We start from the raw sequence: 26532 nt of genomic DNA, 5'->3' as shown, positions 1-26532 counted from the left end.
CCAGATGTACAAGGTGGCCCATGCACCTGGAATTTATTTGCAGCAGTGGGAGGCCCTGATGTGTCTAGCCAGTCTCTCTCTGTCTCTGTCTTTCCCTCTCTCTCTATCTCTTTTAAATAAATAAACAAAAATAAAACATTTAAAAAATAAGATTCTTATGTTCAAGAATTGGGTTTATGTGCAAAGATATCAAATTTGTTTGGAGGTCTAATTATTTTTGAAAAGATTGTTTTTGTTTTTATTATGAATTTTTATTAGTAATGGTATATATACAGTGGATATGTATTGCTTGCTGTAGAGAAATACACCTTTCCTGTATAGACATGTTTGCCCATGGAGATAAAGTGTCGAGCCTGATGTAATTCCCCCTTAGGGATCCACTATACTAAATTCATTGGCTGTTTGATGTTCACTACTGTTGATGGCTTTTAAATTCACTGATCTTTAGGGCTATGCATTGTAGTTTATATCTGGACAGCAATCAATTTTATATTTATATGAATTTAACTGTAACTGAAAGATAGAATGCTTCTTTGGCATGGCTCATTATTGTAAATAGAAATTGTGCCTTCTATATTTAACCAGAATAAATGGACAGTGAACGATTTTGGTATTCCTATGATGCTTTCAGAGAAGTTGCAAACATTTTTCTATAGCCATATTGGAGGCATATAATTCAGCTCATCAGGAAGATGAAATTTATGTATTATGCATAAATGTGATGGACATTATTTAGGAATAGGGTGCTCAACCCAGTGTCACCTTTCAAAAAAATCTCTTTAAATACCTTCAATAGAAAAATTGTCTGTTTTGATTGGAGCTTAGTTATGTTAATTTGATTTATTGTCCATCAATATACTTTATAAGTCATTTCTCTTATGTTTTATTTTTTGCATCCTACTAAAATACATTTAAATTCCTCATATCTTTAGTGGATGCTCTGTCAGTATTTTCTTATTCCTAGGACAAAATAACTGATAAGAGCAGCTTAGGGGATGAAAGTGTTTACTTTGGCTGATAGTTTTGATGGGAAGTCCAGTATGTAAACAAAGCATGGCAGGAGCAAGAAACCAGACTAACAGTCTCAACAGCGGGAAGGAAGGAGAGCAAGAAAGAGAAAGAGAGAGAGAGAGAGAGAAGAACAGGATATAGGGGTGGACTATAAAACCACAATGCTCACCCCCAGTGACACATTTCCTCCATCAAAGCTCCTTCTCCTAAATGGTACACATTCTTCTCTAAAAGCACCATCAACTAATTATTATGGATACAACCACATTAGTCTATAAGGGACAATTTACCTTCAAACCACCACAGGTTCCAGTAGGAGAAACTAGGGGATGTTTATAAATTTGCTCAAATTTGGCTATAAGACATTGGTTTTACCTGTATATTCTCTGTAAGAATTCTCTATATGTCATATACTTTTGCAGATATAATCAGATTTCATTACTTTGGATTATCTAAAAACCCTTTGCCTGGTCTTTGTTTTCTTTTTGTCTCTTGAGATGATAACTCATGTTTCCCAGGCTGGCCTTTTACTCCTGAGCTAAAGTCATCTTTCTGCCTCAGTCCCCTTAGTAGCTGGGAGTAAAGATGTTCTCCACAGGTCCCAGTTGAGCCCCTCCCTTCTTTGAAATTCTACCCATTAAAGTAAATCTTAAAATTCAAGCTAAAATAAACAAATATCATTTGGAAAAGGGAAGAGGATGCTGATCATGATTTCCCAGGTATTTCAAGATGGCTTATCAGGTTACTTGATTGTTACCTTGGATACAAGCTTAACCATGAATAGATCATTGTATAGTGAATGGTGGTTAGAAAACCAGAAAACTTAAGGTCTAGTAGTTTCTATCTATCCTGTTATGAACCAGGGGAGGTCATCTTGAGTTACCTGGATGAGATCAGTGTTATTGTCACAGTCTATAAGAGGAGCAAGAGGAATCAGATTAAAAGGACGAGGTTGTGTGATGTTAATGGAAGTTGGAGTGATATGCCTTGAAGGAGGAAGACAAGGAATGTAGGCAACCACTCAAATAATCCTGTATAGAGACAGGTGATTTAAATGAGTGAAACAAACCAGAGTAAATTTTATCAAAAGGCATAATTCTTTTGTATATTGAATACTATGATAATATTCTTTATATTTGGTAAAATGTTCTTCCCTATTATTTCTTGAAATATGTGATCCATATTTTAGGAGGAGTAATATCATAATACCTTTTTTATTATAAGAAAACACTGCTATTACAAATGGAATAATAAGTGGCTCCTAATATACAGCTATAGTATTGGGGATGCAGTAGTGAATTGTGAGCAGTGTGATTTTCTAGAGAATATATGAACATTGTAATGGGTGAGCATATCTATTCAGCTCTGTCCGATCCCCATATCATGCAAATTTGGGCCTATTATTGCTATATTATCTGATTATTTTTAGGTAGTCTCATCGTGTAGCCCAGGCTAACCTGGGATTTTTTCTTTGCTTGCTGAATTCTGAGATTATAGGGTGTAAAATTATACCTTGTGATGTTCTGATTTTTTCAAAGAAGAATGAAAATATAGATTTTAGTGTGAAGTCTCCCCATTTTAAAGGTTAGTAGATGTTTTTAAAGTTACAATGTAGTGAATGGGCCTCATAAATCATGCCTGTGGGCATTCAAATTACATCATTTTATTTAAATAATAATTTAGAAAATTTCTCTTTTCTACTTCATTCTCTATTGCTGCTACCAAGTACAGATTCTAATGTCTGTCTGAAGCAAGAGTGTGAATGAAAGTCAGCTTCATGTTACAGGTAAGAAATGAATTGGAAGGAATGGAGAATACAGAGGAAATATGAAGAAAAAGACTGTGGAGACTTGTATCTATGTGCTTACCACATAAATATTGCTTGTGCTGTTGCTTCTCCTGCCATACACACCATCTATTATATATCTTCACATGGAAATTACATTTTGGAATCTCTTCTTTGTAAGATTTCTTATTTATTTATTTATTTGAGAGAGAGAGAGAGAGAGAGAGAGAGAGAGAGAGAGAGAGAGAGAGAGAGAGCGCACCAGGGCTTCCAGCCACTGCAAACGAACTAAACGAACTCCAGATGCATGCACCACTTTGTGCATCTGGCTTATGTGGGTTCTGGGGAATTGAACCGAGGTCCTTTGGCTTCGCAAGAAAGTGTCTGCTAAGCCATCTCTCCAGCCCAGGAAATTACATTTTGAAACAACAATTAGGGACATATGATATGACAGTGAGATATAAGATTTGAATATGAGAATATCTGGGGCATGACACATGTCCTTATGACAATGCAAATTAAATGCTTTGGTGGATGCAACACTATGTTTCTGTCTTTTTATGCGGCAGCAGTCCTTGCTCCCACCCCAAGGTTTTTTTGTTTATGGTTTTTAATACCCTGGTAACTGAAACCCCTCAGATGGACTTTCCTTCTAGTGAAGTGCAAATTCACAGAAGCTCCCATGTTTACCGTGGCTCTAGCCTCTAACTCTGACCCTTCAGGCAGCTGTGCATCCTGGCCTACACTAGACCCCTGTGTGCAGAGGCAAGGCTGGAAGCACAGGGTAAAGGCCTTTTTAGAGTGCTTTCCTGCATTGGCTACCCTGCAATGATGTCTGTGTACAGGGGGAAGTGCAGGGGACAAGCGTGGTCACTGAAATAAGGGCATTCCTGGAGAAAGGGTCTTTGTAGCTTGGAGGTTGTTCCACATTGGATGACTAAGCTGTAAATATAGGGAGACTAAGAAGGTAGCAGTGGTTTTGTAGGGTCTATGTTTTAGGCCTTAGCTCAAACTCCAAGGTATTTAGGTACCAGGTGTCCCAATAAAATTTCAAGAATGGTGTCTACCTGTAGAAGCGGAGAGCACGTGTTCTTCTCAAAGCTATTTACAAATCAAAATGATGTTAGCTATATGCTGGTTTTACAAACATGTGCTATATTAGGCTCAGTTGCTACCAGCACAGCCTTGGCTGAGTTCCTCTCTGAGGTCCTCCACTCTGACCTTTCATAATTTGGTGTACTTAAAAAACACTCAGCAATTGGCCAAGGAGATCTTTGAGGTACCCAGAACAATGTAGATCATTCCCAAACACTTGCTTACCAAACAGAGCTAAAAGGTAAAACTGTATTCCTGAAGACACCACAGGGTGACATCTCAGAACACCAAAAGACATGTTTGAACTGAGAGGAAGGCCAATCCTTTCCTGGCAAAACTTCGTAGTGCTGGAAAGTGCTATGAGAGCTACTGTATGATAATGATCACCAACATTGAAAATAAGCAGGAGACTCTGCAAGCTACACAATCTACCACCTGGACAAGAAATACACACTCATGCAATAGTGGCACACAGCCTTTGTGGGGAACCAACTGTCCTCTGATTAGACATGAGGCCCACTCAATGGGAGAGAACTCATAACTGGAACCTGGAAACAAGTCGGCACCCCACAGGCTGGAATCTCACAACCCCCAGAGAGAAGTCCCTATCATTCTCTGGACAAGTTGGTATCCTCATCAAAGTGTCTCTCAAAATCATATGCATACCCCACTTGATCACAGCTTCTCTCACCCTTGGTTGGAGAATCTGTTTTATTTTATAGATGTCAGACAATACTGGAGAGAACTTAGATCTATCAATTCAACAAGAAAAGATAACCAACCGCTCTCCACTAGATGTGCCACCTCTACCCCATTCCCGTGGGTCCAGAAGAAACTGAAGAGGAAGCAGCACAAAGTATTGGTCCCAATGCTGGCCTGACAACCACCTCCAGGGAAATAGCAACAAGCATGGTGGGGAACTGAAACATATTGTAACAAAAATACAAAGGCAACAGAGAACCCAACTATAAAAACAAACTGCTAACACACCTGCCAAAGCTTGGAGACTGTTGCAGAAGAGGGGGGCGAAGAATGCCTGAATGACAGAGTGGGTAGAAATTCCTTGAGGCATAGTCCCTCAGAGCCTGACAGAGGTCCTAATTACCCCACAGTAAGCATGAAGGACTCCTACTGAGGAGGGCCCTCAGGGGATCTTAGGTGAAGGTATACCATAACCTATGATACATATAGCCCATCCTGAAAGCTAAATACTGTCAGTTGCTGAAAGGAGGTCAAGTGGGTGTCTGGCCATATGGTATATGCAAAGCAATGCTGTTGCTCAAAGAAAAGACTGAAGAGAAAGGAAGGATGAGACAGACCTTCACTTCTTTCTCCATGTAGACTCTCTTACCTTCTTGTATCAGTCTGAGGCTCCATTTTTGTTAGGCTAATGCATGAAAGGTAACTTGAAATCCAGATTCTATCTGAGTCTTTGATAGTAAAGGCTTACATGCTTCAGTATTTTCCCTAATTTGCCAACAATCCAGGTAGAGCCTGTTAGATTGGATTTTGATTTGTTGACAGCCTCTGATTTGACTATTTGAAATGTTGAAGAATACATTTCCTTGGAATGGGTTGTGAGGTGGGTTGAGGTGGTTCTTTTTCTTGGATTTCAAACTCTTACTCATGCATATTGAAAATGAGCACAGAGAGCAATGTCCATTTTTCTTAGTGGGGCTCTCCTTCTCTGCTTGTCCACTCACTTATATAATGATCATGATTGTTGATTGTTTTAGAATATGTCTGTGAACTGGCTTGGTTTTTTGCATGTGGAGTTTACAAACTCTGAAAATATCAGAGCTAAAAGGAGCATGCTAAAGGATCTTATTCATCAAAGCTCTCATTTTTCAGTTCAGAAAACAGGTAGGTCCAGAGATAAGTGACATAGTGATTTAGTTGGCAGCAATAGTACAAAAACTTGGAGCTCCTTTTTCCATGACATCTGAAGCTCTTTGTGTTTGTCATTTCCTAATGTATACTAGGTCATTTATGGAGATAAACCATCCCCTCATTCATGACACTGGTACTTTTATTCCTAAGAAGCAAATGAATAATTATGAACCCCATATCAATGGCAGCTAAAATGGGAGATGCTACTGCTGAAAAGTGTGTGACCTAGACGCAGGCTCATCATCTCCATCTGAGTTCTCAGACATTAGTCAATGGCAATCCTTAAGATATTCATACATTCATCAGCATCACCACCTTTAGCTACTAATAGTTGGTTAGATAGGAATAATTGAGGCAACTATCCAAGGATTTCATGTTTAAAGAGCAATCTTAGTACTGAGTATGGAGTAGATGGTTAATCAATTTGGAAAATCTGACCCCATATCTGTGGGGTCTGTGTGTATGATTTTAGCCAACCAACCACATAGAGAAAAATAGTCAAAAAAACTTATTGCACCTATATTAAACATGTACAGATTCTTAATTTTTTTTTTGTTTTTTTGAGAAAGGGTCTCACTCTGGTCCAGGCTGAGCTGGAATTTTCAGGGTGGCTTCAAACTCACGGCAGTCCTCCTACCTCTACCTTCCAAGTTCTGGAATTAAAGGCATGCATCACCATGCCCAACTCAGATTCTTATTAGTTCTGAAATGATATAGTGTAATTATCATCTATGCATTGTATTAGGTATTTTAAGTAATCCCATGATGATTTGAAGCATGCGGGAGAATAGGCACAGACAATATGAAAACATAATTCTGTCTGCAGATTGGGGCCAATCCTGCCAAAATTGAAGGACTAATATATTCACTTTTTCCATTTTGGAGGCTGGGGATCAAACCTAGAGCCTTGCATATGCTAGGTAAGTACCTTACCACTGAGTTAATAGCCCCATCCCAGAGACTACTGTATTGAATGAAATAAATGCTTCATTGCAATTCTAGGTTTTGTTGTTTTATCCTTCAGCCGTGGCTTCCCAGGGGAAGCCTTTCTGTCCACATGCCCTTAGCTATAGGAAATCTGATGCTGTTCTGTAGGGCAGCAGCAAAAGCCAAGGGCTCTGACTATGACGTATTTTCTAATAGCAGCTGTATGCTGTACAGAGAGGGCTTAGAAAATCACATCAGATCAGCAAAATGTTCCAGGCCAAAGTCAAGTTAACACATTACTCTAAGGAGCTTACATAGGTAAGCAGGACTCTTACTTTTCGTTTATCTTGATGGTACTTTTTTTTTTTAATTTCTAAGCTCCTCTGTTCCTTCTACAGGACAAAAGATCACATGATATAGAGCTTCTCAAATAATTCTGTCTTTGCCAATGGTAGAAGGAAATATATGCGGACTCTCTGAAAAGTCACGGAGTAGTTTGAAGGGACTTCTGTATAAGTATTTTCTGTTAAAGATTGTGCTTTAAGATTTATGAGAATTTTACAATTCTATTGCACCCCTGTTTTAATAAAGAATTATTTGTTACTAAAATTTCTAATAAAATTTATGCTCAAAAACATGTGCCATGCTTATACTGGGTCACTAGATCACTTCATAAGAGCTCTATTTGAGGAACATGGCACTAGTGTGTCCAGCTGCTTGAATCAGGTCATTCTTAGCCTGGGGAAGTTGTGGTCTCTGATTTCTTTAGATTTAGGGCAGTAACTTTCATACAGTTTCAAAAATCCTATCCAAGTCATATTTGTCTTCAAAACAAAGTGGAAATAAAAGGGCAATATGTCAGATATGGGTCTTTTCTGGTTAAGGCTATATATTGGAGTTCCAAATCCTTAGGTGTAAGGGGGTTCTGAAAAAAGTTTAAAAATCTTTACATTAACACAGGTTATTGAGATTTGATACCTTTCATTCATTCACCATACATTCATTGTGGTGATTTTAATATGAATGTATGTTTGCCACAGCCTCGGGGATTTTTGATTGAGGTTAAGCTTCCTACTTATGTCTCCAGCAGCCTTCTGGAGGAGGAGTCATGGGGGCAGATTTTGAACTCCAGCCCTACTTTGTGTGTAAAGACCCACTGTGAACTCTGGCTGTTGGTGCTTGCTGGTGGTGTTTTTCTCTCTCTGCTGTGGATGCATGCTGGAGTGAGCTAGCTTCTTCTGCTTTGATGAAACTTCCCCTGGATTCTGTAAGCATAAAATAAATTCTTTTCTTCCATAAGCTGCTTCTCACCAAGTGTTTGACCGGGCAATGAGAAAGTAATTGCAACATTCAATTTACATATACTAAATGAGCACCATGGGTCAGGAACTGTTCTGACATTGTTGATGCACCAGTGAATAAAAAGATAAATTTTCCTGCCATGATAGGACCAACGTGTGTTCATAGCTTGCTATAGCTTTGACAAAACACCTTCAACTATCAACTTTATAAGGAGAAAAAGCTTATTTGGCTCACAGGTTTGAAGATTGCAGGCCATAGTTGTTTCCCCATTGTGTGTTGGCCTATAATATGGCAGATCATCACAGTAGTCTGCATATGGCAGAGAAAAGTTGCTCAATTCGAGGTGGCTGGGAAGTGAAGACAGAGAGGCAGGAAGGAGCTACAGTTCCAAGTTCTAGTATCTCTACAAAATTTCATTTACTTCACGAGGCCCCACCACCTAAAGATTACACCACCTCTCAGTAACACTAGAGACTGAGGGTCGAATCTAACACATGGGACTTGGGGAAATATTTAAGGTTCAAACCTTAACTAACAGTTAACTAACATGCTCCATAAGCAGAAGGCATAGTTTGTTAACTGTCTATAGTCTTATAGAGAATAGTAAAACAGGAAGGAGTATGTGGTCATGTACTTGTTTTGCAATTATAGAAAATATGGCCAGGGCAGGTATCAGTGAGATGAATTCTGAATAACAGTCTGAAAGGAATGAAAGAGCTTGTCCTGTAGGATTCAATGAAAGAGCTTTCCAGGCATAGGGAAGAACATGTACAAAAACTCTGAGATGGGACTGTGCTTGGCACATTTCAGGAACAGAAAGGTTTACACTGTGGGTGAAATTAAAGTCAATGGAGGGTTTTGGTAGATATAGTTTAGGTCCAACAATATCTCTCTCAAGCTTCTGGGTCAAGAATAGATTAGAAGTAGGTCAGACTACAACAGGGAAAACTGTTAGTGTTTTGTTTGTTTTTTTTTTTTTTTTCAATGCTAGGGAGCTATTCCAGAGCTTTGTATAGACTATGCAAGGCCCTTCTACTGAACTCCATCTATCATACCCCTATCATTGTTTGTTAAATGAAGGGCCTTGCTTTATAGTTCAGGCTGACCTTGAACTCACTCTATAATCTAGGCTGGCCTTGAACCTGCAGTCCTTCTTCCTATACCTCCTAAGTGTTGGGATTATAGATATGCACCACTATGTCCCAAACTAGGTTTCTACAAAATCTAGAAGATAAACTGCTGAGGCTTAGAACAGAATTGTAACAGCAAAAATATGGTCAGTAGTTAGACTATTGTAGTAGGGCCAAAGTGGTTTGCTCTGAACAAGATGTGGGTTACAAGAAATAAGAGAGAAGAATAACACTAAGATTTTTGATCTCAGCAAGTGCAAGAATGGGATTTCAATTGACTAAAATGGGAACACTGGGAGAAGCAGGGTCTATGCCTGAGGATGGGGAAATGAAGGCAGAGGGAATAATGGGATATGCAGATCTTAAATTCAGGGCAAAGTTGTCTGGATATTCACATTTTCCCATGCTCCTGTGGTAAGTATGTGATATATTAGAAATGTATTAGGAAATTCTTTGTACAGATGGCATACACCCAAAAGGTTCATGGCTTTTCAAGCCAGTAACTTGAGGCCATGTTCTGGTTGGCATATGTGCAGAAAATAAATCCCTTGACTTTTTCATCCTTAACCAAGTAAGTTAGATAAACACGTCCACACTTTTTTCAAGGACCCCTAGGGATGACTTGTGAAACTGGGAGACACAGTTCCATGGAACTATGTTTCATAATCGTGGGTTCAGAACATTGCTCGTCAATTGTAATGGCCTCCTTGGGGGAGGGCACAAAAACTTGGAAAAAAGCAAAGAAAATTTGTTTAGCTACCAAGACTGCCTTTGCAGAACCAAGGGCAGATCACAAAACTGGCAGGATCCTGTGTTGTGAATGACTATATCATGAGGAAATTCTTTTCGGAGGAAAAGAAGTTTAAACAGAAAGAGGCAGCAATGGGAAGAAGGGTGGAACAGAGCTTGTTTAGATCAGAGGATTGATAGTTTTCATGACTTGTGTGCATGGGAGCTTCAGTTTCACTTAGCATCAGATGGCCAAGCTGTCTCCCTGTATTTCCAGTAGCTGGATCCTAAAGGAAAATACTCAGCCACAGGTCTAAAGCATGAGAACTGGAGCAGGACCATTAAACTCCTGCTATCTAGAGCATAGGAGGTGGGGAAGGAAGGAGGTCACACAGGAAGAGGAAGTTGATCCAGTATAGGAAATAGTATAATTTGGGAGGTCTAGAAAGAATACTTTGAATGTGGATGGCATTTGAATTATGAGGAGGATTGAGCTAGGCAGAAATGGGGAAAGAGGTAATCATAATAAAGGAAGTGGCATGAGCAGAGGGGCTGTCTTTGGGGAATAGCAAATTAAAGTGGGCGTAGTTAAAATAAGTGAAAGGGCATGAAAAGTGAGGCCACAACAGTACTGTGCATTAATACTCTCTGCAGCCAGATTGATAACGGTTTGAAGCCTAGCTCTTCAATTTACTTTGTGACCTTGGGCAAGTTACTCAGCTTATTTTTTCCACTGTTCCTCAGTATACAGTAGAAATGATAAAAATAATTGTGCCATATGGGAATTGTATCTGGTGAGGTAATACCTACATTTTGGCACAGTTCTCTCTATCTTATCTACCATACTATGAGAGATAAAAGATTTAATGAAACCACACTGAAATACTTCTCATAGTTCTCTTTGCATTGAGGGATTATGAATAATTTGTCTCTATCCTTTTGTAAAGAAAGATTGCCACACAGGGCTGGGGAGATGGCTGAGTGGTAAAAATGCTTGCTTGCAAAGTTTGCCAGCCTTGGCTTGATTGCCCTTTACCCATGATAAGCAAGATGCACCAGATGCATAAAGTGACACATACATCTGAAATTTGTATGCAGTGGCAAGAAGCCCTGACATGCTCGTTTCCCCTGCTTAGCTTTTTCTCTCCTTGAAAATACATACATATATACATCCTTCAAAGCTATTCAAAGTTTAAAAATTGATTCTCAGGTGGAGGGATGGCTTAGTGGCTAAGGCACTTGCCTGTGAAGCTCAAGGACCCAGGTTCAATTCCCCAGCACCAGATGCATGTTGGCACATGCATCTGGGGTTTGTTTGCAGTGGCTAGAGGCTGTGGCACACCCATTCTCTCTCTATCTGCCTCTTTCTCCCTCTCAAGTAAATAAATAAAAATTTAAAAAAGAATTATAAACTGATTCTCACTCTAACAATTAGGAAAAACATAACCAAGTTTCTTTTTAATAATGTGTGAAAGGCAATAAAGGATACTAAGATCTTCATAATGCCAATGTACATCGAGGTAAGTCATCAAACCCTTTCTTTCATGACATGGATTTTAAATATAAATCATGTATCATGAGCTTTAAAATCTGATACAGTGCTTTTTCATGGATTGCACAAGTACTTGATTTAATTTTCTGCTTAAAATACATATTGAAGCCAGGCATGGTGGCACATGCCTTTAATCCCAGCACTTGGGACAGGAGGCAGAGGTAGAAGGATCACCGTGAATTTGAGGCCACCCTGAGACTACGTAGTGAATTCCAGGTCAGCCTAGACTAGAGCAAGACCCTACCTTGAAAAACCAAAAGAGAAAAAGGGAATTTATTTTCAAAAAAGGAAAACCAATATATATATATATATATATATATATATATATATATATATATATATATATATATAATGAATTAGGGGCCACTGAACATTTGGCATGGAAAATAGAAAGCTTAGATGTATGATTCTAGAAAGTTTATTTGGCAGAAATGTCAGAGGCAGATTGAAGGGGGAAAGGGAGAGGCTAGAATCAGATCTCATCTAGGTGTTGGGACAGTGCACGTGGAGAGGAGAAGATGGTTAGGAGAGATGGTGGCAGAGGGATAGAAATAACTTGATGGGACACAACAATTGATTAGACCTAACAGAGGAAGTTCAATGATGGCCACAGTTCACAGGAGTCTTATGCTTCACCAGCAGGAATAGTCACTTATATGGTTTCTCTAAATCTGTGCTTAAGTTTAGAGACAAAATCAAGGTGGACATTGTAAGGACAAATGGGAGCATTGGCTCATCTTCACCTTATGAAGCTATGTAGATAATTTAACTCCCTCTTCAATCTTCTACTTTCCACAAGAGGACCAGCAGAAGCAGTTAAGAAAGAAGGGAATTATAGGTGGAGTATAAAAATCATAGAACTACTAAAGAGAGCTAATTATTTGATAAGAAAGACCTGTTGCTTAAAATAGTTATGTATATACAATTCTGAGTCTAAAAAAGTAATGCCATTTAAGTACTTAAATAGCCCATTCAACTTTCTAAGTTTAACATTTAATCCAAAGTCATATTTGATAGCAGAGTTCAGAATTCAAGTCAGGCTGGTGAGCTTCCCTGATGTGGCATTTTGTCTAATTCCATTCCTTTGAGTTTGAACTACTATAGTCTTTTGATTCAGTGATATTTGAGGTATATGTGGGAAATTAACTTTATCTGTAAAAGAATGTATATAGGCCAGGTGTGGTGGCGCATGCCTTTAGACCCAGCACTCAAGAGGCGGAGGTAGGAGGATCACTATGAGTCCAAGGCCACCCTGAGACTACATACTTAATTCCAGGTCAGCCTTGGCTAGAACTAGACTCTTCTTTGAAAAAAAGTATATATATATATATATATATATATATATATATATATATATATATATATATATATACACACACACACACACACATATACATATATACATATTTTTTTTCAAGCAATGCTTGAACTGAAAGGTGAGATCAGGAAGCTGCAATTATGCAATTACCACTCTGCAACCTTTTACCTTTGTGGATCACCTACTTCCTCATTTCTCCTCAAATATATTTGCACACATGGAGTGCAGTCAGAAAGTGTGGATTATACAAGGGCTAGCTAAATCTGCTAGGAAATAATCTATGTCAGAATGTTAATGCACCAATGTGGTGTTTGATACAAAGGTAGTCTTCATACTTTGAAGGGTGGAAACTTAAGCAGTGTAGCTATTCTCCCTGTTCCCTCCTGGTCCTCACTAAGCTTCTCATTTATAGCATTAGAAATGGTACCTACTTCAAATCAATGAATCAAGCTTAATGCCCAGACAAACTTAAGAAAGGGTCTTGCCATGAGAATGCAGTTTGTAATTTTGTCTCAAAAAGACTTTATAGATTGAATATTTCTTAGTTAAAATGTTTGGAACCAGAAGTGTTTTGCATTTCATATGTTCTCAGTCTTGGAAAATATTTGTATATATGTAATGAGATACCTTGGGGATGGGGCACAAATCTAAACATGAAATCTCTTTATGGTTCATAAATACCTTGTACACATGTCTGAAAGTAATCCTATACATTATTTTACGTGTGCACTTTGCCATCTGTCCCATAATATCAGGTATGGGATTTTCCACTTGTGCCATCATGTTGGTGCACCCAGAGCTTCTGAATTTGAAATATTTGGGGTTTTAGTGAGGGATGGCACCAAGTTAGAAACAATCAAATGGCCTACTTACAATGTCCCTCAAATTTTATTTTATTGCAATCTTAAACTGAGTAACACTAAGTGCTTTTAATCACAAAAAGCTTGAAAGAGCTTAAAATGGAAGTTAGGTTATATGACACTTAACATCTCAAGCACTGCTTTTTTATATTTTACTTTTCTTTATTTGTTTGTAAGAGAGAGAGAGAGAGAGAGAGAGAGAGAGAGAGAGAGAGAGAATGAGAACTCCAGGGCCTCCGGCCACTGCAAACGAACTCCAGATGTGTGTGCCCCCTTGTACATCTGGCTTGCATGGGTCCTGGGGAATTGAACCTGGGTGCTCTGGCTTTGCAGGCAAACACCTTAAACACTAAGCCATTTCTCCTGCCCCTTAAGCATTGTTTTTCTGACTAACAATACATAATCCTATAGACCACTTAGAAAACAAGAAAATAAAACTCATCCATAAGACATCTTTTTGTTAATATCTGTCCTTTTTATATGTGTGTGGTGCTTGGGATTGAACTCAGGGTTTTATGTGTTGCAAGAATAAATATGTTTTTCATTTTCATATATCCTTAGACCAAGCTCTCTATCATTGAGCTTTATCCTCATCCCATGATGTGTTTTTAAATTTTATTGATAATTTTATACATGCATGTATATAATATATTTTGATCATAATCCCTTCCTGTTACCTTCTCTTGCCATCATTTCCTCACCCCCTTCCACTGATCCTTTTCTTCTTTCCAACTAGTTCCTTTTCTACTTTGATGTGTTTTTTTTTTTTTTTGTCCCCTCCATCATCAATGACTGAGTGTTGAAATACACAATATTATGCAGGTCACATGCAGGCAATGACCATGTCATGTCCAAAAGACACCATCTCAGAGCCCCCGCCCCATCCTTTGGCTCTTCCATTCTTTTTTACCCCTTTTTCCATGATAGTCCCTGAATCTTGCATGGCATGATAGAGATGTCTCATTTAGTGCTGAACACTTAGCAGTCAATTATTCTTAGCACATTGGTGTTTTGAGTCTGCCCAGTAGTCACCACCAACTGCAATAGGAAGCTTCTCTTACTAAAGGTGAGGACAGCACTCATGCATGGGAACACACATGAATATTTAGAGGGCAATTTGATGGGCACAACACAACATACTCAGCCAAGCAACAGTAGTAGCTTCCTTCCTAGGTACTCATTTTATAACGATGAAAGTATTTAATGTAAATATGGTAAACTGAAATTCAGAAAATAAAATTATGGGCTAAAGATACACAATAAACCTGGGAGTGTGTTTGTTGGCTGTACCGTGGCCTTTGGATTAGAGCACACATACTGCCCATCCCCGGTCTCCTTCTGGCCCCACATACCAAACAGGCAGAAGGGAAGCAGAGTGAGACAGTAAACACTTGGGGAGTTCCCGATCTTCTAGGTGATTCTTAGGGCTCAATAGCTTATAGAATACATTGTTATCATTGAAACCAATATTGTCACAGAGCAGGCTGGCTCTGTAATAAATCCCTTAAGATAACTTTCTGCCTTCCCATGTCATCATTTCTTTTTTGAGACAGTATCTCTTGTAGCCTAGGCTGTCCTTGTAACAGTATGTTATTGAAGATGACCTTGAACTGCTGGTCCCCCTGCCCCTACAGGCATGCATGACCACCCTGAATTCTATGTGGTGCTTGAAATGGAATCTAGTGCTTTGTGCATGCTAGGTAAGCACTCATCAACTGATCTACATCCCCAGATCCCTTATCCAGCTTTAACTTAGTTGACATCTATTTATTGAACAGAATGAAACTAGACATTTAAAGAAATACCACAATGAGGCATATTCCCACCTTTAAAAAATACTTTATTTATTTATTTGAGAGAGAGAATGGGAATGACCAGGCCTCCTGCCACTGTAAACAAACTCCAGATGCATGTGCCACTTTGTGCACCTGGCTTTATGTGGGTACTGGAGAATCAAACCTGAGTCCTTTGACTTTGCATGCGAGTGCCTTAAATGCTAAGCCACATTTCCAGCTCCATGTTTTAACCTTTATGGAGATTAAAAGCCAGTTGGTGTTATAAGCATCAAATATTTATGCCAATAAATAGTTAGAGCTATTGCATAGGTATACTTCTGTAATTTTTATTTGAACACACTTAATTCTTTATTTTATTTTTTTAGTGAGAGAGGGGGGAGTGGGAATTGGTGTGCCAGGGCATCTAGACACTGCAATTGAACTTCAGATGCATGTGCCACCTTGTGTGCATGCATCACCTTGTGTGTCTGGCTTTCATTGGTTCTGCGGACTCAAACCTTGCTCTTTAGGATTTGCAGACAAGTGCCTTAACCGCTAAGCCAGCTTTCCAGCTCTGAACATTTTTTTCTTTTAAGAAATTAAAATACTTAAAGTTACACTTTCCCTATATAATCTATTACATATATGATAACCCTGTGCATGCAGTCAATTTATAAATGAAGTAGTACTCATAAAGCACCTATTTAGTACCTTATGGGGCATTTAAGTAATTGACTCTGCCATTTTCCCTATAGTATGCTGAATTTAGACCCCGATTTCTAGAACTGGAGCTTCTCTGTGCTTAGATTTGTGAGGGGAGAATACAGGTGCTAAGAGACAAGGAAACTGACTTTAGGGCTCAGTTTAGCTTGGGGGGGTAGCAAAAATTCTTAGATTTTCCAATACAGACATTAGTAATATGGAGAACAATTATACTAAAATATAGCTCTGAAGCTTTTTGGACAACAAAACAAGAATGGGAAATTGAAGATGTAGCCTAGGCAGTGACTCTGAACCAGTTTGGAAAGATTCAACCCCATACTTCCCACAGAGCTTCTCTTTGTCTCATGTCTGATTTCTTCTACATGAATAATTCCCATTCTTGTGTCTAAATACAACAATCCAGCATTCATTGTCATGATAAAAATAGAAAGTGGCAAGCATTGATTTTTCATAGCAATTAGCCCTATGTCTGTTTTCTGATGTCTTGAGCACACACAGGCTAAACCAGCAAGGCAATAATATGGAAGCGAGTGTGCATGCATTTAATGGGAGATCCTTGTTTTGCTAACAAGGGATGGTGAATGATGGAATACGTCACCATGTGCTCTGGAGAAGTGACATAGAGGTATAGAATTTAATGTTTGCTCAGTCAAGTTGCCATTTTTGGTCTGACTCTTCCTTATTTTCATATTCCTCTCTTTGGGAATGGAACTGTTTACTCAGTGGCATTGTATCTTGGAAGTAGGTAACTTATTTTTGATTCAACGGAGCTCAGAGCTAAGAGTTTGTGTTAAGTCTCAGAAGAGACTTTGGTTTTGGGTTTTGAGCAATGCTGCAGCTGTTAAGACTATGGGGAGTCTGGGAGAAAGTTTAAATGTATTTTGCATCATGAAGTGTATAGAAGCCTATGGGATTAAAGGCAGAATGTTGCGGTTTGGAATATAAAATGTCCTCCACAACCTCATTCATTGGTGATTAAGTTTCATACTTAACCTTTAGGCTAGGGGAGCCTTTGGAAAGTGAAGCTTTGCTGGGGGAAATTTGTCACTTTGAATGGGCCTTTGGATTTTATGATCCTGCCACTTGCCAGTGCTAGTAAACTCACTCTTGCTGCTTCCTCAGTGTTGATGTAATAAGATGTATCCCTCTACCTGTCATGATTTCTCCACCATGATGAAACTTCCCCTTGAAACTGTGAGCCATATATAAACCGCTTCTTTCCATAAACTGCTTCTGGTCAGGTTCTTCGTCCCAGCAATGAGAAGGTGATTGCTACACTCACATATTAAAAGGCTTGGATGCTGTCTTGAGTCACTATTGGCAGACAGTAGAATCTTTAAAAAGCAGGGCCTAATTGCAGTAACTTCTGTCATTGGAAGTCATGGAGACATTGGGACCCTAAACTCCTCCTATTTCTCTCTTTTGCTTCCTGGCTGTTTTGAGGTTAACAGGTCTCCCCTGCCATGTGCTCCTGCCATAATGAATGATGTCACCAGAGGCTCAAAGCAACTAGGCCAAGTGACCATAGACTAAAGCCTCTAAAATTAGGAGTGAAAGTAACCTTTCCTTTTAAGTTACTCATCTCAACTACAATTTCATAGCAATATGAAGCTGACTAACCTGCTATGTTTCAGAAAGAATATTTGCTTATTTCAGATTTAACCTTGTTTCATATGCATGAAACATCTTTTGCTAAGAAGATTAGGTTTTTTAAATATATATATATATATATTCAAAGAGAGAGAGAGAGAGAGAGAATGGACACACCGGGACATCTAGTCACTGTAAACAAATTCCAGATGCCTATGCCAGTTTGTGCATCTCATTTTATATAAGTACTGGGGAATCCAACTGAGGTGGTTAGGCTTTGCAGGCAAGTGCCTGAACCACTGAGCCATCTCTCCAGCCAAATATTAGGTTTTATGTAATACAAATAGTAATGAGAACAATTTAATCAAGGGTTCATGATCTCTTTTCATGCTTGCTATGCTAAGTACTATTTAAAATCCCATCTTGGGCTGGAGAGATGGCTTAGTGGTTAAGTGCTTGCCTGTGAAGCCTAAGGACCTGGTTTGAGGCTTGATTCCCCAGGTCCCACGTTAGCCAGATGCACAAGGGGGCACACGCATCTGGAGTTCGTTTACAGTGCCTGGAGGCCCTGGCACACCCATTCTTTCTCTCTCTCTCTGCCTTTTTCTCTGTCTGTCACTCTTAAATAAATAAATAAAAATTAAAAAAAAATCCCATCCTACCTGAGCTGTAACTGTGTTATAAGAACTTGATAAGATCAATTATAATGCATAGAGCAACATTTTGTAAGCTTCAAAATATGTTAGAACAATAAGGTACTATTCAATTTTTTCACAACTATTGAGAGACTGCTCTGTGCCCAGCATTGTGTTCAGATGCAGGAAAAAGTGTAGAGATCAATACAAATAAAATCCAAGCCTGAGTTCTCATGAAGTTTGCATTTCAGAGGGCATGAGAGTCAGCTGCAAAACATAAGGAATATGTTTGATGTGATATCATCTGGAGAGATTTTGAAGGTGAGCAAAGTTATACAATATATATAGTGGAAGAAAACCAACACTAAGGGATTAATAACTAGAAAATGCTGAATGTTCTAATATAACAATATTAGGTCAAACAAAAAATTACCATATATAATGAATTTTTAAGATAGAAGCTCAAGTCTCAAAATTAAGTTTAAAACTTAGTTATAGGATTCATACCTGGTTTCCAATTGCAGATATGGGTTTCTTTTCACGGAGCAGATCTCTTAGCCAATTAGAAAGCCATTAGATACAAAATATGTTCTTCATAATAATAAAATTAATTATTGGGCTGGGGACATGGATTAGTGGATAAGGCACTTGCTATGCAAGTGTTGGTACCTGAAACCAGAATTGCAAAACATATGTAAAGCCAAACACTGTCATGTGAGGAGTGTATGTAATTCCAGTGCTCATATGGTGAGATGGAAAACAGAGAGAAGAAACTCCCCTGAGGCTTTTGGGCTAGCTGACCTGGTGAGCACAGTGACAGAATAAACTGGACCCTACCTCAAACAGTATGGAAGGTGAAGGCTAATATCCGAGGTTGTCCTCTGACCTCCACACGCATGCTGTAGCACATGCACTACAGAACTCACACACACATACACACATCACACAGACATAAAAAGTAATTATTACACTTCCTTATTGAACATTTTAGTACTCAAATGTTTTTAAGTCCTGTGATAAACAAAGGAACTAATGTTTTTTTTTTTTTAGCTGTGTTGCTCCTATAGTCTTTGAGTTACACATATGTGAAACTAAATTCATGCTCACAGTTGGCTGAAGCCAGTGAAAAACAAGTTATTTTAGGGGGACTCAATTATTATTATTATTTTTTCTTATGACACTCTTTGTATTCTTTATTATGCATGGGATTAAAGATGAACATTCATGGGTGTGTACAATTTGTAGCTAAAATGTCTGCCAAAAAATTCATGTTTAGGTATGATGGTCTCTAGGGCTGGCACTTTGGGGAGGTGGTAGAGCCTTTATGAAGTGGATGCTCGTGGGAGATCTTTAAGTCACTGGGAGTATGTTTCCAAAAGAGACAGACTGTGGGGAAAACGACTAATACAATATTGTTAACTGATTTTGAAGTTTTTCTACCTTGGGAAAATTTAAGATGACAACAGTCCACTTTTAATTAAGCTTTATTAAATATGGGAAATTCTCAAACAGGATGTTTTTCTTTTGCAGTCCTGGGAGGCTAAATTCAGCATGATAGACAAGGGTTGGGCTTCTGAGCCATGTCCCCAGCACTTCAAATTGGAGTTATTTTTAAAGGTTTTAAAATACTTATTTATTTGAGAGAAAGGGGGGGGGATAGAGAGAGAGAATAGGCGCACCAGGACCTCCAGCCACTGCAAACAAATTACAGACACATGTGTCACCTTGTGCATCTGGCATATGTGGGTTCTGGGAAATTAAACCTGGGTCCTTAGGCTTTTCAGGTAAGCTTCTTAACCACCAAGCCATCTCTACAGCACTCAAATAGGACATTTTATTGGCCAAAGTTTTTTTTTTGTTTTTTTCTTGTGTTGCAGGACTCAATCCCAGTGCCTTGTATATGCTAGGCACTACCAGTGATCTACATCACTAGCTTTCTAAAAAAAATTCAGAAGCTTAGTTATTACCTAATGGAATTATATACATGGTAGTCATATTCAGTATTTAAATATTATTTTGTTTGAATTTAGAAGCACATAAGTATACCAAACAATTAAGATCATTAGAATTATTAAATACTCTAGATGATTTCACTTGACATTCTTTATTGTATGTGTTTTTTGACTTTAAAAGTATATATTCTTCATACAGTTATCTATTGAACATATTAATATTCATGCTAAATCAATTAATTTCACTCTTTAATTATCTTTCATGCACAATAATTGTGCTTGTATGTAAGCTTAACAGCTTCTCTAGTCATAATTTATTAGTACAACATATTACTCCTTTGATGATAAATATATTTTCATGTTTCAAGTTATTGAGAATTTTAACATATAAAGAACATTAAAGCAATTTTTAGCACATAAATTATCTAGAATTCTCTATATTTGAAATTGAATTTATTTGTTTACGTGTGTGTATATATGCATTTTCATGTGTGTGAGCACATGTGGGAAGGTACATATACACGTGTGTATACATTCATGTGGAGGCCAGGGGTGGACTTTGTGTGCCTTCCTCAATTGCGCTTCACTTCTTTTTGGTTTTGGTTTTTCGAGGTAGGGTCTCTTTCTAGCCCAGGCTGACCTGGAATTCACTATGTAATCTCAGGGTGGCCTCAAACTCACAGTGACTCTTCTACCTCTGCCTCCAGAGTGCTGGGATTAAAGGTGTGCACCACCACGCCCAGCTCTCACTTAACTTTTTTGATGTGTGTGGATGTGGATGTGCTTATAGTATATGCACATGTTTGTATGCAAATACCCATGCCCATGTACACATATACAGGCTAGAGGAAGATGATTTTGAGTATCTGCCTCTATTCCTCTCCCTCCTTTTTTGCCTTGAGACAGACTTAGTGACCAAAACTTGGGGCTCTACATTTATGGATTAAACTGGCTGTCCAGCGAGACCCAACAACATTCCCTTCTCTGGGAATACAAGCATGCATGTTTCCATCTTCTTTTTTTTTTTTCTTCTTTTCTTGCACAGATGCTAGGGAATTAAACTCAGGTCCTCATGCTTGCACAGCAAACATTCTTACTCACTGAGCCATTTTTGTAACACCTTGTTGCAGTCCGGTTCGCATTGCTGGTAGAAATCACCCAACCAAGAGCAGCTTCTGGGAAAAAGAGGTTTATTTGGCTTACAGGCTCGAGGGGAAGCTCCACGATGGCAGGGGAAAACGATGGCATGAGCAGAGGGTGGACATCACCCCCTGGCCAACATAAGATGGAACACAGCAACAGGAGGGTGTGCCAAACACTGGCATGGGGAAACTGGCTATAAAGCCCATAAGCCCGCAAGCCTGCCCCCAACAATACACTCCCTCCAGGAGGCATTAATTCCCAAATCTCCATCAGCTGGGGAGCTAGCATTCAGAACACCTAAGTTTATGGGGGACACCTGAATCAAACCACCACACACCTCAACGTTTATTCTGAGACAGAATCTCTCACTGGACCTGGAGTTCACCAATTTGGCTAGACAAAGTAGCCAGCAGTCCATAGTTATCCTTCTGTCTCCTCATCCCTAGATTGAGATTTCAAGAGTGTGCTACCATTCTCAGCTTTCGTGTGGGTCCTGGGAATCTAAGCTCAAGTCCTCATCTTGCATGGCAAGACACCTGAGCTACCTCCTTAGCCCCCTGAAACTGAATATTTTGATATAGTTATAATAAAAATGCTGTGCCTTGGTCATATACAAATTCAGGGAAGCCCAAATGATGTTGATGTCATCAACTGCTCTTCAATCTTCTAAAAAGCCTAAGCCAAATAATGGATTTGACATGAATACAGAGGGACAAACCTTGTCAGCACATTTATAGTTGTTCTGGTTATGCTTTATAATTATATGTATAGCACAAAATTCCCTTATCGATATCTAGTATCTAATAACTAAACATTAAAATCATCTGAATGTATTCTGATAAATAGGAATATTACGTAAGGATAATTCAAGCTTTAGCCCATGACTCCATTTTCTCCTTTCTCATGCATATGTTTCAGTCAATTTCTTTCAAGAAGCTGATCCACCGTGCCCTCTTTTCTTCAGTGCCCGATTGTTCCCCCATGTTACACATATGGGGCTAGCTTATCACCTTGGCCACAGATGGCCCACTTAGCAGCATTCACACACAAGCTATGCTCTGGTTAAGATGTTTTGGGAGAAGTGTATTGTTGTGTTCATGTGTATATGTGTGAGTGCAGGCACACACATACCATGGCATGTATCTGTAGGTCAGAGGTCAGCTTTCTCCCCTTCCGGCTTGTTTGAGGCAGTGTGTACTCAACTTCCACCTTGTTCACCATGGTATTCACCAGGCTACTTGGCCCATAGGCTTCTTGGTGATTCTCCTGTTTCTGTCAACTCCCGTTTTGCCTTAGATATGCTGGGATTATGGGCATCTGCTATAGCACCTGGTTATAAGTGCTGTTTCAGTTACCTTCTTTGTGCTGAGACAAAGTACCTCTCCAGATGCAGCTTAAAGGAAGAAAAAGACTTATTTTTGGCTTACAGTTCCAGATGATACAGTCTATCATGGCAGGGAAAACATGGCAAGAGCAGACAGCTGATGCCACATGAGGAAGTAGAGAGAGTAAGCAGGGCTAAGCTCTAATACCTCAAGGCCCACCCACAGTGACATACTTCCTTTAGAATGTCTTTACTACCTAAAGGTTCTACAACCTTCCTCAACAGTGCCAAAAGCTGAGGATTAAGTATTCATACACGGGAGGCATGGGGAGAGTATTTTATAGTCATACCACCATAAATGGGTTCTGGGGATCTGAATTCAGATTCTCACATTTGTGAAGCAAGTGCTATAGTCACTAAACCATCTCCATAGTTCTCTGGGTAAAATTTTCAGTGTTTCTTTAGGTGCTACATATATATATATATATATATATATATATATATATATATATATATATATATATATATATATATTATTTATTTATTTATTTGACAAAGGAAGAGGGAAAGAGACAGAGAGAGAGAGAATGAGCATGCCAGGGCCTCCAGCCATGGCAAACAAACTCCAGACTCATGCGCTCCCTTGTGCATCTGGCTAACGTGGGTCCTGGAGAATTGAACCTGGGTCCTTTGGCTTTGCAGGCAAATGCCTTAACTACTAAGCCATCCCTCCACCCCTACATATGATTTTTTTTCCAGGCATAAAGATGGACATGTGGATGTTAAAAGATGGTCCCTTGTTGTAAATTATTTCTAAGAAGATTTAATGAGTTATGCAAATGAACATTTAGTAGCTTAAAAACTGTTTACATTGACTTCCTTAGAGGCAAAGGAAAATTTATGCAGAAATTGGTTGATTGCTTTTGGAAAAAAATGCTAATGCCTGCTTACTTGCGTGTATGGGTCCAAAGACATATAGAACAAAGTTGTTAATTCTGTGAGACATCCAAGGACATGTCACACAATGATCCTTTCCTTCCTTTTTGTTTTTGCTGTTGCCTTGGAGGCTAATGACCAAATACTTTCTATTTTCATTAACAATAGATTGATTTAGCAGCTATTAAGTAGTTAGGGGATATTTCCTTGAGAATTTTCTATAATACAAGTACTTAAATGCACACCACTGTTAATAGGAATAGTCTCCAGTGATTAACTTTATTAATATTATTTGCAAGTAATAGAAGTAGAAACATTAGTAGAACAATTGAAAAAGAGCAGTTGTCTGGTCACAGAGATAATGTAGTTTGTGATATATGAACATGAGCATAGGGATCAAATAACTCTAGTTGAGTCCTGGCTCTGCCATTAACTAGCAGTGAGAATTTACACAAGTTATTTAATGTCTCTAGGCTTCTATTCTACTGTTGCATGGGGGTTAGGATGATATCTGTTTCAGAAGAATTATGGGGATTGAGTAATTACTATAAGGTATGTACTATGTTTCCTGATACAAATATATTAAACAGACATTATAAATATTTGTATAATCACTTACTATTGGTACATTTCATTTAAGGCTCACTGAGTTTCCTTATTAATATCTTCTATCTGAGTTGTAACATAAGGGTTAAAATATTGCACTCCTTGAGAGAATGCATATCCTTTTCCTACCTTACAGGAGCCTAACACAGTGAGGCAACCCTTAGTCACAGTAGATAAAATCAGACTAACCTGGTAGCTTTCAAGAATTTTTAATTGTGGCTTGATGCAGTATCATCTCATATCCATTAGGATGTATACTTTTAAAATATGTATAACCCACAACCCCATAGGGAATATCTGCAACCCCACTGAAGGAGGGCCCATTTTGGATGAGGGAAAAGATGGTACCAACACATGAGGTATCCATACAAAATATGTTGTTAATAATAATAATAAAAATGAAAAATGTATATTTTAATAGTTATATGTATATGCTTATATACATATCTATGTGTTAATATGCAAATATTTGTGCTTATAGACATTGTATTTCTATCATTTATCTACCTATATTTCTATCTATCTATCTGTCTCTCTAACTATCTACCTCTGGTATTGGGAAATTAACAGGTATATAGTTCATATCATGATCCAACGCATGCATACATAACTGAAGAGAAACTTTTGCAAGACAAATTTTTTCATAATAAATGAACTCTGATTATTTTCTTTCCTATTCTGTTGCACTGAATTGAAGAAATCTGTGGCTAGAGAGATGGTATAATGATTAAAGGCATTTGCTTGCAAGGTTTGATGACCCAGGGTTCAATTCTTCAGTACCCATATAAATCCATATGCACAAAATGGAGTCTGGAGTTTGTTTTCAGTGGCAGGAGGCCCTCATGTGTTCATTCTCTCACTCTTTTTCTACCAAAATAATTATATAAATAAAAAGAAAGACAAACTTCAAAGTTCCATCTGATCCATTAATTTTTTTCTTTTTCTTTTCTTTTTTTCTGTGAGTCAGGGTCTTACACCAGCCCAAGCTGACCTGGAATTCATTATGTAGTCTCAGGGTGGCCTCAAACTCAGGGCGATCCTCCTACCTCTGCCTCCCGAGTGCTGGGATTAAAGGCGTGCACCAACCACCATTAAATTTATTTAAACTCCCATTGAGTCTCAGACGATGGTTTGATAATCTCTTTGCTGAGCCATGGTATAGTTGGTATTTTGGTAAGTAAGGTAGTATGCAAGTGAAATGCTATGCAGAAGGCAAGTGGCAGCTGTTTTCAGAGTTGTTAAGGACTGAGTCTAAATAGTCGGGACAGGAAGATCAAAAATGGTAGAGGTGGGGGTGGAGATACAGCTCAGGGGTAGAGAAAGCATGGGGATGAGAAGGATAGCACTTTGACTTGGCTTTGAAATGATGAATTTTGAATGTGGAAAACATCCATTACAAAGCTGGGTCATATGTGCAATTCTATCCAAAATGTAAGAAAGGAAAAAGTCAGTGTTGGACTAAATTCTCTGGAATTCAGACTGGCGGGCCAGAAGGCCACATGAATATAAAAGGCTTTCTCTTATTCTAGGAAACAGTCCTTGGTTTGACAACAGGGAATGGCTTCTGATCACAGAAAATGTCTGGATTTGCAGAACACCATACCCGGTACATGGCAGGGACCTGGTTTCCCAATGAGTAGAAAAGTTAAACCATATAGTACCACAGTGTGGGTATTCCTATCATTAAATTAGGTTAAAATATCATTGTTCCTAAACTTTTAGTTTGTATAACTGGCCTTCATCATTTATTAGAGACCAGAAAAGCAACAGGAATTTAGTTGAATTCTCACTTACTACAGCCACATTTTTTTTATTTCAAAATATATTCCAAAGCTGAAGTAAACAAAAGAGAATGGCTCTGATGTAAAGGAATACAGAAGACAGTGGAAGATAATGGATGCATCTGTGAAAAAATGGTTTTGGGAAAAGTAGATAACTACATGATAACACATGCACTACAAAGCACAGGCAACCAAAGCAAAAAATAGGCAAAGAAGACTACATCAAAGTAAAATGCTTCTGTTTTCAAGATAAGCACAGGGTTGAAGGATCTAGACACTGAAGACACTCGACACCTACCAAACCAGAGATCCAGAGTCTCCTAAGAGCCCATAACTGAAGTAGACTTCAAACATACCCAACATGGCTCAGGGAATTTTGCAGAAAAGGAGGGAGAAAGATTATTAGAGCCACAAGTTGGGACATTATGCACAGAGACATTGCCTCTTTCCTATAACTAATGGCTACT

This window comes from Jaculus jaculus, chromosome X (genome assembly GCF_020740685.1).
Source record: "Jaculus jaculus isolate mJacJac1 chromosome X, mJacJac1.mat.Y.cur, whole genome shotgun sequence".
Taxonomy (NCBI): Eukaryota; Metazoa; Chordata; class Mammalia; order Rodentia; family Dipodidae; genus Jaculus; species Jaculus jaculus.
This window is presented reverse-complemented; position numbering follows the sequence as displayed.